This window comes from Herpailurus yagouaroundi, unplaced genomic scaffold (assembly GCF_014898765.1).
Source record: "Herpailurus yagouaroundi ecotype Mexico unplaced genomic scaffold, PumYag 164, whole genome shotgun sequence".
Lineage (NCBI taxonomy): Eukaryota > Metazoa > Chordata > Mammalia > Carnivora > Felidae > Herpailurus > Herpailurus yagouaroundi.
Window position 1 is genome coordinate 28,200,745 of NW_024412405.1, and position 16,409 is coordinate 28,217,153.

General features: G+C 37.6%; 1 long non-coding RNA gene across 1 annotated transcript; it reads left to right on the top strand.

Moving 5' to 3' along the window:
- Positions 1–312: 312 nt before the first annotated feature.
- LOC121037946 (uncharacterized) lies at positions 313–16,160 on the top strand. The gene is made up of 3 exons (XR_005794074.1): positions 313–323; positions 11,350–11,353; positions 16,040–16,160. It is a non-coding gene; the product is annotated as an uncharacterized LOC121037946 (long non-coding RNA).
- Positions 16,161–16,409: the final 249 nt, after the last annotated feature.

The window sequence follows — 16,409 nt, forward strand, 5'->3', positions numbered from 1 at the left end:
AGAGAGAGAGAGAGAGAGAGAGAACAAGCAGGGGTAGGGCAGAGATACAGGGGGACACAGAATCTGAAGCAGGCTCCAGGCTCTGACTGTCAGCACAGACCCTGATGTGGGGCTCGAACTCATGAACCGTGTGATCATTACCTGAGCTGAAGTCGGATGCTCAACCTACTGAGCCACCCAGGCACCCCAGCCCTGTGGCATTTTTTATTTGTCCTGCTCTTCCTTCCTTCACAGCTTGATGGTGGTCTTGAAGCTGGAGCCTGGTCCCAGCAGAGCAGAACAAATCTCACCTACAAAGAGTTTGTATTTGTATCTTCCAATCTGTCTGGGAGCTACTAAAGACTGACACAAGCCATTCATCTCTATTATAACTAACTTGGCACACACTTGGGGTGCAAACACAGTGAATCATTGCTGGAAAATCTTGTAAGACACACAACCCTCAGTTGCCAAAGGTAAAATATTATGTTTGAAGTAAATAACAGCCTAAAGCCTTGAAGGAAAAACTGGGGAGAGAGTTTCTTTGGGAAATTAAGATATTAAAAATGTGTGTATTCTAGGGAATTTAGAGAGCCATGCCTTTGCCTAGAGCATGATGCAGACTCAGAGAAGACCCGAGAAGATCCTAGACTTTTACCCAGGCTGATGTCTAGGGATAGTAAAACACAATGTGAAGTATAAGTCAGAGTTGTAAATGGCCTAGCTAAAGTGTTAAAGGAGTGCCCCAGTTACTGTCAGATCCTTTCTTTTTTTCTTTTTGTTTCATTATTGTCTCTTGTTCTCTCTTTCTCTCCTGGCATTCAAGGAAATCTTAGTCAAAATGTTAACTAAATGTAAAATAAGGAACAGAGACTTCAGAGGCCACACAAAGAATATAGACATTCCAAAAATAGTTTAGAAAAGTCACTTAACAAACAGCTACAGCCCAAAACAAGCAAGGGGGGAGAAAAACTGAAGAAGGAGAAAAATGTGAATTTTAGAACAACAGTAAACTATTTGCATGCCCAGTTATGAGCAAAATATTATGGAATATGCAAAGGCCACAACAAAATATGGCCCTTTCATAGAAGAAATCTATAAAACTGTCCCTGAGGAGGCACAGACATTGTTACTGGTCAGAGACATTTAATCCACTCTTTTAAATATACTCAAAGAGCTGAAGGAAACCACAGGCAAAGAGCTAAAGGTAAACAGGAGATAATGTATGAAGAAATAGAGAATATCAATAAAGAGAAAAACTGTGAAAAGAAACCAAACAAAAACTAGAGCAAAATAGTACAATTACTGAAGTGAAAAACTCCCTAAAGCAGTTAAACATTAGCAGATTGAAGCATGCAAAAAAGAATCAGTAAATTTGAAGAGAGGGCAGTTAGAATTATCCAGTCTGAAGAGTAGAAAGGAAAAGGAATGAAGAAAAGTTAAGATAGTCTAGGGGACCGGTGGCACACCATCAAACAAACATCCCACCAGATGGATTACTAGGATCCTTCATGGAACATTCCCCAGAAAAGACCATTTTTAGGCAGCAAAATAAGTGTCAATACACTTTGCAACATTGAAATTATAAATAAGAATCTTCTATTGACCACAATGGAGTGAAGCTAAAAATCCACAACAAAATGAAAATTAATGAATGCGCGGAAAATTCATAAACATGTGGAAGTTAAACAACCGAGTCAAAGAGTGTGTCAAGAAATCACAAGGGAAAGTACAAAACACTTAAAGATAAATGAAAATAAAACCACAACATAAAACAAAACAAAAAACCAAAAATAATCAGAGGCAGCAAAAGCTGTTTAAACAAAATTTTATGGCAGTAAATGCCTATATTAAAAAATAGCAATATCTAAAATCAATGACCTAAACTTGTACATTACAGAATGAGAAAAAGAAAAACTAAATCTAAAGCTATAAGAAGGAAGGAAATAATAAAGATTATAGTGGTAAAAACTGAAATAGATAATGCCAAAACAATTGAGAGAATGAACAAAACGAAACTTTGTTTCTTTAAAATGATCAACAGGGGCGCCTGGGTGGCGCAGTCAGTTAAGCGTCCGACTTCAGCCAGGTCACTATCTCGCGGTCCGGGAGTTCGAGGCCCGCGTCGGGCTCTGGGCTGATGGCTCAGACCCTGGAGCCTGCTTCCCCGATTCTGTGTCTCCCTCTCTCTCTGCCCCTCCCCTGTTCATGCTCTGTCTCTCTCTGTCCCAAAAATAAAGAAAAAAAAATAAATAAACGTTGAAAAAAAATTAAAAAAAAATAAATAAAATGATCAACAAAAATTGATAAACTTCCAGGTAAACTGACGCATTAAAAAAAAGAGAAGATGTAGATGATTAAAATAGGAAAAAGAAATGAGGACATTACTTCCAAACTTACAGGATTAAAAGGATTCTAAGAGAACACTATTAAAAATTATACGGCAACAAATTAAATAACCTAGATGAAATTTAAAATTCCAAGAATCATACAACTTACCAAAATTAACTGAAAAAGACATACAAATATGAATAAACTACTGCAAGAGATTGAATTAGTAATAATAACTCCCAATAAAAAGCAGTCTGAGATCAGGGGTGCCTGGGTGGCTCAGTCGGTTGAGCATCCGACTTTGGCTCAGGTCATGATCTCCAGGTTTGTGGGTTTGAGCCCTGCATCTGGTTCTGTGCTGAAAGCTCAGAGCCTGGAGCCTGCTTCGGATTCTATGTCTCCTCCTCTCTCTGCCCCTCCCACGCTCACGCCTTGTGTCTCTCTATCTCTCAATAATAAACGTTAAGGGGGGAAAAAACAACAACAAAGACCAGCAGTCCAGGATCAGATGGCTTCCAATGTTAAAGTAGAATTAATAAAAATCTCAAAGTCTTCCAACAAAAGAGAAGAGGAAGGAACACTGCTTAACTCATTCTGTAAAGCCAATATTATTACCTACATCAAACCAAGGCAATACATTACAAGAAAGAAAAGTACAGATTAATATCCCTTATAAATAGAGATGCAAAAATTCTTAACAAAATACCAGCAAACTGAGTCCAAAAGCACATTAAAAGAATTATACACTTTGATGTAATGCGATTTATCTCAGTAATGCAAGGGTGGTTTAACATAAGAAAATCAATCATTGTAATATAGCGCTTAAGAGGATAAAGGGTAAAAAAACAAGCATGATCATCTCAATTGGCACGGAAAAACTTTGACGAAATCCACCGCCCTTCATGATAAAAATTAATAAAGAAAAAAATAAAACCACTCACAACAGAGAAATTGAATTTCCTTAACATGATAAAGGGCATTTATGAAAAACTCACAACTAACAGTGTATCAATAGAGAAAAAATAAAATCTTGTCCTTAAGATTAGTTAGAATACAAGGATGCCCACTTTCCCTGCTGTACTTAACATAATACTGGAAGTTCCAATCAGATCAATCAGGCAACAAAAAGAAATCAAAGGCATCAGAATTAGAAAGGAAGAAATTCCCATACGGCTCAGCAATTCCACTCTGAGGTGTATACCCAAATAATTGGAAACAGGCGTTCAAATTCAAAAGACAAAAAAAAAGAAAAAAAAAAAAAGAACAACGTAGGTGACTCCTGCAGGCCAGGGCTCCGGCTGTTTCAGAGGGTGGTGCGAGGTGTTTCCTGGCAAGGCGGACAATGAACTTCTCCAGCCGGTAGGGTGCGCCCCGTAACTTCCGGTGTGAGTACGAGGAATAAATTCGGGTCCTGATGAAGCGGTAGGAGAGGCTGCTCTGGGAGGTGCAAATCTTGAGGGATTGCTCTGAGAACGGCGGAATCAGGCCCCAGGTGCTACAGAGCACCCACGCTTTGCAGAGAAAGCCATTTCCCAGGACTTCTGGGGTTCTACTGGCCAGCACCTGGGTGCTGCTGGTGCGACGCCTCCCAGACTTCTCTGTAAGTTTTCTGGCTCACACCACCCATCACGCAAACCCCAATGCTTTTGCGTACCTTGCCCCACCTCAGAGTCATAGTGTGGTGGAGCAATGCCTGAGAGGCTCCGGCCAGCTGTGGGGACGGCTCCAGCCTAAAAACGGCTGGAAAGGGACCCCTGGAGGGACCCCTGGAGGTTAGACTGCGGGCATGAACTGCGCATGCCTGGGCTGCAAAGCCTTAGCGTTTCAGGACACCAAAGTTCCCTGGCGGCAAAACAGTTTCCTGCCTTAGCAACCCAAAGGCACCAACTCATTTTCCTCGGGTGCAGCAGTTTCTTCTGGCAGATTCGAGGTGTCTAAAATTCATCTCGTGAGAATATAGCTGCCTGTTCGTGGAGTCTTTCACGTGAAGAGCGGCCTCAGGACATTATTCTCTTTCCTATGCAGCGCACCTTTACTGCACTATTCACAGTAGCAAAAAGGTAGAAACAGCCTAAATGTCCATCAGTGGATGAAAGGATAAACCAGTTGTGGTATATGGAAATAATTGGAATATTATTGATGTTCTACCTGGAAACGTCTAGCATATTCTTTCATAAATAGTCCTTCCTGACCTCAAGTCCTGAATCTCCTCTCCATGAAAATCTATTTGTTGCCGTCTTCCCAAGATCTCGGTGGAGAAGAAAGAAGGATCCTCTCTGGGAGACAGCCAAGTCTACTTTCTCATCCTTTCCCTGGTAAGTTTTCTTTTCCTTCAAGCTACGGTATCCAATACTACTTTATTTGGTGGGTGAAAAGCTTTTGCTAATTCTTTTCTCCCAAATACTTCCTTTTCTTCGAAATATTTTGACATGAATCGTTTTGCATTCCTTGGTTACAAGAACTTTTTCAATTCGAAAGTCAAGGTGAGACTTGTGTTTTTCATGTTTTATGACACTGCATTATTTCTGTGATTTGTTCAACATGTTAAGACCTAGTTGTTGCTTGAGAAGCATAAAAAGGGAGATTGTATTCGTTATGTATTACTATGTAACAAATTCCCACAAAATTTAGTTGGTTTATAATAACCCACACTTACTATTTCAAAATAACTTTGGATCAAGAATCCAGGCCCAGATTAGGTGGTTGTTTTTTTTGGTTTTTTTTTGCTTCCATGCCTCTCATAAGATTATAATCAAAGAGTTGGCCAGCATTAGGGTGTCTGTGGAATGACTGGGAAATGATGTCCCTAAAGCTCACTTAAATGGTGGTTGATAGCATTTAGTCCAGTAAGAACAGTTTTACCAAAACTCTAGTTCTTTTCTGGCTGTTGCCACATGGGCCTCCCTCACCTTTTTCTTTTTTTTTTTTTTTGTTTTGTTTTGCATCACAGCTAGTAAGATGTAGTCACAATTTATGTAGCCTAATCCTATAATGACATTTCATCACTTTTGCCATATTCTATTTGTTAGAATCAATACACTACTCTAGTCCACCCTCAAAGGGAGGGAATTTCACAAGGTTTGCACACCAGGCTGTGGATGTCATGGGGGGCCATCTTGGAGTTTGTCTGCCACAGTGACTAAAGAGGCTTCATTTAAAAAAAAATATATGTATGTATATATTTTTACTAAAATACATATTTTAAAGGTGGGAGGATATGGTAGGTAGAATAATGGCTCCCCGAAGATTTCCACATCTTAATTCCTGGAACCTGTGAACATATCACATGGTAAGGCAGAATGAAGACTGCAGATGGAATTACAGTGGCTAACTCAACTGAAATTCAGATAGGGAAGTTATCATAGATTATCCAGATGGGGCAAATGTAATCCCAAAAGTCCTTAAAATAGGGAAAACGGAAACAGAGGGGTCAGTGTCAGAGTGGTGCAGCGTTAAAAAGACTCACTTAGCCCTTGCTGTGTTTGAAGGTGGAATGGGGCCACAAGCTTAGGAATGTGTACAACCTTTAGAAGCTGCAAAAGACCAGGGAAGGTTTTTTTCCTCCCCAAACAATAGAAGGAATGCAGTCCTTCAAACAAACAAACCCCTTGAGTTTAGTCCAATGAGATCCATTTCAGAATTCTGACTTCCAGAACTGTAAGATAAATTTGTGCAGTTTTAAGGCACCATTGGGTGGCAATTGGTTAAGACAGCAATGATAAATTAATACAGAGCTATTTTGCCATTTTACTAAAGAGGGAAAAGCAAATAAATGGATAATAAAGCAATATAGACAGGTATAGAGATTTATGATTAGGAAAGAATATATTTGTCTATGTGAATGTGTATGTGTGTGACTGATACGAGTGATTATTGGATAAGTTTAGACAGAAAATACTATAGTCAAAATAAAGTTTGTGTTTTTGAAAAAAAATCTTAAACCCTCCTATATTCAAAGTATAAACCATAGGACCTAATCTTGCATCTTTAAGCTTAAGGATTAATATTTGATTTTAGTTTTTTGTTTTGTTTTGTTTTTGAGAGATGTTAGAAATTATATTTCTTAGGTAATGCAAAATAATACCTTTGATAAAAGATTGGGTCTCATAACCTAATTTCAGTAGGTATGTATGTTATAAATCACTGCTTCAGTCACTCAGGGATACTTTTCACCTAAATGTAGTTATTGTGTTAATGACTTTTAGTACCAACTCAGAAATAAAACTACTTTTTAGTACATTTTTAATTTTCTAGATTTTGTAAAGTTTTATTTACTATTACTATTACCATCTCCATTTAGCTGCAGAGACTTGTAATTGTCACATTCAAATGTGATACAATGTCTTATACTTGTTTTAAGAAGAATGTCACCTGTTATTAATAGCAAGTAATAGCTGACAGCATATATTACACATTGGGGATTAGATTTGATTTATAAAGCTCAAGAACTGCAAAGAAAATGTGTGGATTTATAGCATCTGGGTATTTGGCTATGTTTCTAAATTTATATGATACTCCAAGGGAACTTTTTTCCTTGTATAAAACACACAATGAAAATTTTCAGAAAAGTTCTAGTACTCTCAGATTGTAAACAACACTCCCTCAAGGTATTGTAAAAGTAAATTATGAGCGGCCACAATTAAGAATACAATGAAACAATTTTATTGAAATTAAATTTATTGGAGAACATTTATATGATACTGCACAGAATGACAAAAGTTCTATCATTTTTACATAATAATGATCTTTTTATGTTATGAATTGCAAAATTTTTAACTCATGAATGTACAAAGTTTTCTAAAACCATAATTGTGTTGTCATTACTTATGCTTCCCTTCTGCTTTGAGTTCCATAGGATTTTTATATAGAGAATCACAAAATCTCAGACTCTGACAGAATCTTAATGATCATTGAGACCAATATACTAATTTTCCAATTTTAAAACCAAATCTTAGGTATTATGAAAGTTACACAAATTTACCCAGTACTATTAGAGTCAAATATATAACACAGCTCTTAACTCTTCTTCCATTTTGTATACCACGTTTTCAAAGCACTGACCTATCTTGGGCCATTGATGAGGATCTAGGCTCACTAATAGAGAATACTATCTGTAGAAAAAAAATTGCAAAGCAACTTTATTTTTAATGGAATCTCAGTATGGGGGGGGGGAGAAAAAAACCTCACCTAGTAAAGACTTAAAGAAACCTACTGAAAAGTCAGGTTGTGTCTGGGTTTGCTTGGGATGATCTTGATTTGTTCCCATGATCCCAGGCTTAATATTAGGATCTCTTACTTTCTCAGTGAAGTAGGCTGCAAAGCCATTGGCTATGTGTTGGGGTAGAGTTGTGATGAGTAAAGGAGAAAGGGTAACATAGTGTTTATATGTAATAAGAAAGTGAGCTTCCTAAAGGCACAGAGTAAGAGCAGCAGGCAGTGTTAGTCATTTGAGGTACATTATCATTTATTTAAAAGTTAAACCAGTGAGGGGCGCCTGGGTGGCTCAGTCGGTTGAGTGACCAACTTCGGCTCAGGTCATGATCACAATCACGGATTGTGATTTTGAGCCCCACGTCAGGCTCTGTGCTGACAGCTCAGAGCCTGGAGCCTGCTTCAGATTCTCTGTCTCCCTCTCTCTCTGCCCCTCCCTCACTCATGCTCTGTCTCTGTCTCAGAAATAAAAAAACATTAAAAAAAATTAAAAAATAATTGAACCAGTGAGACTGTGATTTTTTTAAGAGGGTAGTTGACTTCACCTGTGATGGGGGTACACCAATTAAGAGTGGTGGTACTGAGTGGGACTAGTTTGCTGAGAATGTTTTTGCAATAATCTGAGTATAATAAACCATGGAATCTGGGAAGAAGAAAAAAATGTCGAGGTCAGTACAATCGAAAATTTGGATGATTTTTTAGGAATTGGGAGGGATAGGAGGTGGTGGCCCAAGTGAGTCATAAATAGTGACGTTACCTGTGATGACAAAGGGGTGACTAAAGTAATTATATATGTGAATCATGAGTTTAAGTGTGGATCACAAGATGTTACTGAAGGAGGTGTGGCTAAGGGAAGTTTCTGAGAGGAGTTTTGGAAGCACTAGTGAGGAACAGAGAAAACATCTGGTCCACCTCACCAAACCTCCTCTTTCTGGCCCTGATAATTGATAACAGCAAAATCCGCTTCCTTTTGATAGTGCTGCAGCCCAGTGGTCTCAGAAGCAGCTGTTAATAAAGGCCAGAAAGTAGAGAGAAAATTCAGAGAAGAGGTTAACGATAGAGCAGAGTTTGCTGCTAACAGATGTGGGGTTCCTGATGGCAGAGAGAAATGTAGGAGTTGATTAGCAGATTCTAAGTCACGATTATGATGTAGAATAATTCTGCAATGATACAAAACTCAGCAAAACAGGATATTCCCCATGTAGAATTCAAAAGTTATAATGTCAAACATTAAACATCATGGAATTTATTGATAGGAAAGACTCGTTGGCTCTCAAAAGTATCCAGTGTGATTTTAGTTTGTTTTCTAGCTAAAAGACAGATTAAAATCAGTAAATTGACGGGGGAGGGAGAAGCAGGAATATAAACATAGGCTAAATAAGCAATAAAATGAAATAGCTAGTAAACTAGATATGGGGGGGAAATAAATCAGGACTATGTGAGAGAGGGAAGGAAGGAAGAAGGGACAAAGGAAGGAAACAAAGTACTAAAAATAATCATGTTTATTGCAAATTGGTGTGCAGGTTAGAAGCCCTCTTTACACTTGTTCACAGTACCTAGGGATGGTATTATACTCTTGTAGCTTTATATTCTATCACTTTGTTTCTTCATAACCATCTTAGGACCTTCAAGGTACTATATTTAACAATTTTTTTTAATTAAAAGCAACCTTTATTCATTTCTGAGAGACAGAGAAAGAATGCAAGTGGGAGAGGGGCAGAGAGAGAGATAGGGAGACTCAGAATCCAAAGCAGGCTCCAGTCTCTGAGCTGTCAGCACAGAGCCCAATGCGGGCTCGAACCCATGGACCATGAGATCATGCCCTGAGCTGGTCAGACGCTTAACCTACCAAGTCACCCAGGCACCCCTACACAAAGTTTTTAGTAGCTATCCAAATTGCCAGGATCCATCCTGCACAGGAGCAAGAAATTCCATTGAGTGATGGAATTGACTAGGTTCCTATTGTGTGTATTAAACAATATACTTTAATCTGTGAATATTATGGCACGTGATTTATAAGTCAGTTCAGCTGATGAAAAGTACTTATGCCTGAACGCTAGCCCAAGAGCTCTGATTTAATTGGCTCTGGGTACCACCTGGGCATCAGGTGGCCTGAAACCTCTCTAGGTGATTCTGATTTGAATGTGATTCTCTCCTTGGCAGACAGCTACCTTCTTGCTTTGTTCTCCTGAGGCCTTTTCTCTGTGTGTGTATACACTTGGTATCTCTTCCTCTTATAAAGACATGAGTCCTATTGGATTACAGCCTTAAATTTAATTACTTCTTGAAGGACCCTGTCTCCAAATACAGTCACATTAGGGATTAGGGCTTCATGCATGTGAATTTTTTGCAGGAAAATATTCAGTCCACAATATGTTCCTTCTGTATTGGTAAATAGAATAACCTATGAAATATTCTTTTTTAATTTTTTTTAATGTTTATTTTTGAGAGAGAGAGAGAGACAGAGAGACAGAGCACAAGTGGGGGAGGGGCAGAGAAAGAGGGAGACACAGAATCCATAGCAGGCTCCAGGCTCTGAGCTGTCAGCACAGAGCCCGACGTGGGGCTCGAACTCACAGACCGTGAGATCATGACCTGAGCCGAAGTCGGACGCTTAACTGACTGAGCCACCCAGGAACCCCCTGAAATATTCTTATTAATAAACTGAATCTGAATATAATTAAGAATTTATAGTTAATTTCAGATGTATGGAAAACACAGGTGTGTTAGCTCAGGCTGTTGTAACAAAATACCAATGACTGGATGGCTTGAAAAACAAACTGCTTTCTCACAATTCTGGAGGCTACTAGTCAGGCATGAGGATGCCAGCATACCTGGTTATGGTAAGGAAGAACCTTCATCTTGGTTTGCAAACAGCCACCTTCCTGTGTCCTCACTTGGCAGATAGCACTATGCTCTGTTTTTACAAGGCCAATAATCCAAATGAGCTCCACCCTCATAAACTCATCTGAACTCAATTACCTCCCAAAGGTCCCACCTCCAAATACCATCAGATTAGGGGTTAGGGCTCCAGTGTATGAATTTTGAGGTCATAAATGTTCAGTCATAACTAAGAAGGACTAGATATAAACTATATGCAAAGAATCACACAGCTGATTCCAGAGGAAAGTGCAAGCTTACTTAATGTGAAAGAACAAGATTATTTAATGTGAAAGGATTACACAGTACAAGTTAAATGCGAAGGGAGACTTTATTCAAGACTATTGCAATAGGGGGAGAGAGAGATGGAACTCAGCTCTGCTGAAATAAGAGAGTTTCCAGCCTTAAACTGAGCTAGTGAGAAGTACTGGAGAATGTAATCAGGGAAGTTGGTTAGTGTGATTAGGCCATAAGTGTTGCTAATTGGTGCTTAATTGACTGCTTCCCTCCCACTGAGACTAGGAGATAGGGGCATTACCTTCCTGATAATTACATTTCAAAGGAATGGCTCTCAGGTTTTTAGAAAGGTATTATTGGGTTGTAAACCTGGAAAGAGACTGAGATTTATATCTCAAAGAGGTAGAGACAAAATTGGCAATAGCAGGTTTTCTAAAGTAAATTCTCTAAGGAAAGGGAGGTCAGAGGTATATACTCAGGAAGAAACCTGTTTAAAGTTTGTCAAGCTGAGCAGAAGGTTAAGACCTTAGTCAAGCACAACTAACTTTTTATTCTATAATTGATTATTAAAGATTAAATTAAATAAAAAAAAAAAAAAACAAAAAAACAAAACTTCTGAGTTTAAAGGAGATTTAAGAAATATGACACTGAATTTAAAACTTTGACATTTTACTTTATTTTAAAGTTTATTTATTTTGAGAGCACAAGCAGGGGGGTGGGCAGAGAGAGAGCACAAGAGAAAGAATCCCAAGCAAGCTCCTCGCTGTCAGCTCTGAGACTGATGTGGGGGTTGATCTCACAAACCATGAGGTCATGACCTGAGCTGAAATCAAGAGTAGGATGCACCCCTAAACTTGGACATTTTAATAGAGACTATGATGGGGATATACCAATTATACTCCCATGAATATATCAACTTGAAAAAGACATTTTTGAGTCAATCCATGGTATTTTATCATGTCCTGGGTGTTATATGAAATCTGTGTGTGTCTAAACTTTATGACTTTTAGAGATGTATCCTGTAATATATACAGGGATGTAATCACAAGATGTCAATAATATGCTTGAATATACATCCAAATAAAAGAAGAGCCTCTCTTCTTCTCTCTTTCAGTTTCTTCCCTCCCTCCCTTCCATTCTTCTCCTTCTGAGGGTACCTGGGGATAACAATTCGCATACCTAGATGAGCTCTTGACCTTGGTTTCTGAATACCTTGAGAAGTTATAGTTTCTAAGACCAAAGCAAGGAAAGAATAATTTATTTATTTTTTTTTAAAAATTTTTTTTTCAACGTTTATTTATTTTTGCGACAGAGAGAGACAGAGCATGAACGGGGGAGGGGCAGAGAGAGAGGGAGACACAGAATCGGAAACAGGCTCCAGGCTCTGAGCCATCAGCCCAGAGCCTGACACGGGGCTCGAACTCACGGACTGCGAGATCGTGACCTGGCTGAAGTCGGACGCTTAACCGACTGCGCCACCCAGGCGCCCCAGGAAAGAATAATTTAAACCTGGAATAACTTGTTTTGTGAGAAAATTAAGGAATTGCTCATAAAACAGTGGAGAGATTAAAAAATATATATAGATATTTATTTTGAGAGAGAGACAGAGGGTGAGCACGGGAGAGGCAGAGAGAGAGGAAGACACAGAATCCCAAGCAGGCTCCAGGCCCCAAGCTATCTGCACAGAGCCTGACATGGGCTCAGCCCCACAAACCCTGAGATCATGACTTGAGCCAAAGTCAGATGCTCAACTGATTGGCCCACCCAGGCTCCCGTGGTGACGTTTTAAAAGATCACAGAAGTCAGCTTCTGGGAGCTTCAGTCTATCAAACTGAGGTCAATTTGAGTGTAAAAATACTATTAGTAATGTTTTTTTTTTTAAATCTATTGAATAAAATAGAAATATAGGGATTTCTAGAATAGAAATACTGATATTAGTAAGATAAAATAATAAATTTATTATAAGTTTACTTATAATTATATAAATATATAGTATGTATACTTATATATGAATGTAAATATATATTTATATTTAATAAAATAAAATCATAAATAGAGAAGAGTAAAATCTCTTCTTTGCTATAGAATACAAACTAGTAAATGTAAAATAACAGATTAAATTAGAAAATCACACTTGAGGGGTGCCTAGGTGGCTCAGTTGGTTAAGTGTCCAACTCTGGATGTCATCTCAGATCATAATCTCACAGTTTGTGAATTTGAGCATGGTGTCTGCTTGGGATATTCTCTCTCTCTTAAGGTAAATAAATACAATTTAAGAAAAAAGAAAATCACACTTGCCAACCACCATATAAATGACTAAATCATTCAAGAAATATCAATGGATGCTAAAACTGGCATTGGGTTAGGGTAGGATGAAAAGTGAGATTTTACATGGTCTCAAAATATCCTGCTACAAAACACTTATTAATTATAGTGGCAGTGGGTTGGGGAAACAAGTCCCTTTACAACTGGAGAAACATGGCAGACACTATCATAAGTAAACCAAGTTAATAGCACCAGTAATGGGTGTCATGTGCTAATTTTTGTGATAATTTGGCCAACAGTGCGTAACCTGAGCCTAATCAATGGTGGTACTCCATAAATACACATAGATATGTTACCAAATTATTGTTTTGTGCTAAAAATTTTGTGATCAGGAAAGCCAAAAAAGAGCCAAGGAGATATTTCAGATTGTGGGAAACTAGAAAGACATAATGAAGTGAGTGCACATTGTGATTCTGGCTTGGATTCTTTTGCTACAAAACAAAAACAGTATTGGGACAATTGGAAGGTCTCTGGTTGATGGGTATATGGAAGTTACTTGTATTATTCTTGCAACTGTTTATTGAGCGTGTTTGTGTATATGAATATATTTAAACAGTGTAATTGATATAGAAGTGTAAAGAATTTCAATGAGTTTTGAAAATGGTCATTCTGGAATGCTATATTTTCTATATCTAGATTTGAAACTTTGATCATTTATGTCATGTAGAAAAAATTAAGAAAATAATACATTCTTAAAATATGTGATATAAATTTCAAGCACATGCAAAGGTAGAGAGAATTTAAAATTAACTCCTACATTTTTTTCTTCCATTTCCTTTAATTACAGACAAGAAGTCAAAAATGGCAAATTTATTCCATTTCTTTCAAAGCTACTAGTTCATTTATTTACATTTTGAAACACTTTCAGAATTACAGAAAATTGTAAGAATTAAAGAGAAAGAAAGAACATGTGGTTTATACTCGAAACACAAACAGCAGACTCTTGAGAACTAAGTTTCTCTGTAATGGTGTGTTACAGCAAGCCCTACTCTTATATTACTAGGTTGCTGTGTATGTTATATTGTGCTAAGTGGAATTTTCCAACCTGTGATAGTTTCTGCATAACTTACATTAAGAATAACTTTGGCACATTGCTAGAGCTTCTTCAGCTGTAAAATCTGATACCTAGCCTTTTGTGAGTAACTCCTAGACATGGCCTATTATAAATTCATTCAGCATGCCCTGGAAATGGAATGGTAATTTTATATTACATTTTATGATGGTGTCTCATCTCACCTATTACCTCAAAAAGTCAGACTTGAACTGTTTAGAAAATTAAGAGTTGAAAGCAGATTCTATTATAGTAACAATTATCACATAGTACATATTAAGGTGAGTACTGAATAATTTGATGTTGAACTGTTGTTCTTGCATTTGGTGAAGTGCTTTGAGTACTGCCTTATTTTGTTTTAAATAAACCACCTTTGTACATATATAATGAATCAGGTAAACTTTCAGAACCAGATATTTTTCCTGAATAAAGATGTAGGGTAGTTAGTGCCTGTAACAAATCCAAATTATACAGTCTAACGGTTTTTATTGTGTTTTTTCATTAAATGCAAACCTGTTGTTTGTTTTACTACACTATTTTTATAGTGAGTCTAATTTAGTACTACCCAGTGCAAGCCAGGAACCAACAAGCCTTTGAAGACTCCCATTCCCTCCGTATCTAATCAGTTAGATACTGAAGCCTGCGAATACTGTTATTTCAGTATCTCTGTAATATGATTACATCTTTACATCCAATAAAATATTCAATGGCTCTCCATAATTTAGAGAATAAACACTAAGTTTTTTTAAATGGTGGTACAAGGCCCTTCAAGGTCTGCACCCACCACATTTTTCCAGTTGTAACCCTTGTAACAAATACTGGCTGATTTTTAGATGCTCTGGGTCTTTTGTGCTGGTGGCCCTGCTTCTTATACTAGGAATCAGGACTTGTCTCAACTCCCTTCCTTCCATGTTTACCCTTTATCCTGTGAAGTGCCTGTTCATCAACCAAAATACAGCTTAGGCCTCTCCTCCTTTGCTAGTCTTACTTGGCTACCCATTAAATATGACTAGATTTCCTTTGTAAATCTGTCTCTATTTTTAAAAAATGTTTTAAGTGAACAAGGGTCAGAGAGAGAGGGAGAGAGAATCCCAAGCAGGCTCCTTGCTGTCAGCACAGGGCCCTACCTGAGGCTTGATCTCACGAACCATGAGATCATGACCTGAGTCGAAATCAAGAGTCAGATAGCCACCCAGCCACCTGAGTTAAGCTCTAACAATTGTCTTGCAGTATTAGAATTATGTTTTTACATTCTTTCTGCCTAATTAAATGTCTAAGCTCTCTGAGGACAGATACTCCTTCCAATTTCTTTGTGTCTGTAGGAACAAAGAGGGTACTTTATGCAATCTCTATACTGAGAAAAAATAATGATTGCATTAATTTAGAAAATGGTTATTATAATAATGAAAGGGATAAAGAATAAAAGTATTTGAAGCCTATTAAAATAGAACTTGGAAAGAATGGAGGTTGAAAAAAACTCATTTGGTTCCATAGACACTTCTTAAGTGTAATTTTATTTAATTTTTAATTGAAGTAAACTTGGTATGACATTATTTTCAGGTATATAGCATAATTTGATATTTGCATTGAATACAAAGTGATCACAATAAGTCTTGTTACCATCTGTTACCATACAATTGACTCCTCTCACCTTCTCTCCTAGGCCACCCCCACCCTCTTCCCATCTGATAACCACCAATCTTTTCTCTGTATCTGTAATTTTTGTTTGCTTTGGTTTAGATTTCACATGTATGTGAAATCATATGGCAGTTGTTTTTCCCTGCCTGACTTATTTAGTATAATACCTTTAGGGTCCATCCATGTGATTGTAGATGACAAAATTTTCTTCTTTTTTATGGCTGAGTACTGTTCCCTGGTATGTTTATACCATGTCAACATTCCTCCATTTATGCGTGCAAATTATTTCCATATCTTGGCTAATGTAAATAATGCTGCAATGAACGTGGGGGTGCATTACTTTTTTTAATTTGTTTTCGTTTTCTTTGAATAAATGCCCAGAAGTAGAATTGCTGGATCATATGGTAGTTCTGTTTTTAATTTATTTTGAGGAATCTCCATCATGTTTTCAATAGTGGCTGAGCCAGTTTATGTTCCCACCAACAGTATATGAGTGTTCCCTTTTCTCTACATCTTTGCCAACACATGTTATTTCTTGACTTTTGATAATAGCCATTCTGACAGATGTGAAATTATATCTCATTGTTTTGATTTGCATTTCCCTGATAATGAGTGATGTTGAGCATCTTTTTATGTGGCTGTTGGCCATCTGTATGTGTTCTTTGGAAAAAAATGTCAGATCCTGTGCCTGGTTTTTAATTGGATTGTTTGTTTTGTTTTTGAATTGTATGAGTTCTTTATATAGTTTGGATATTAG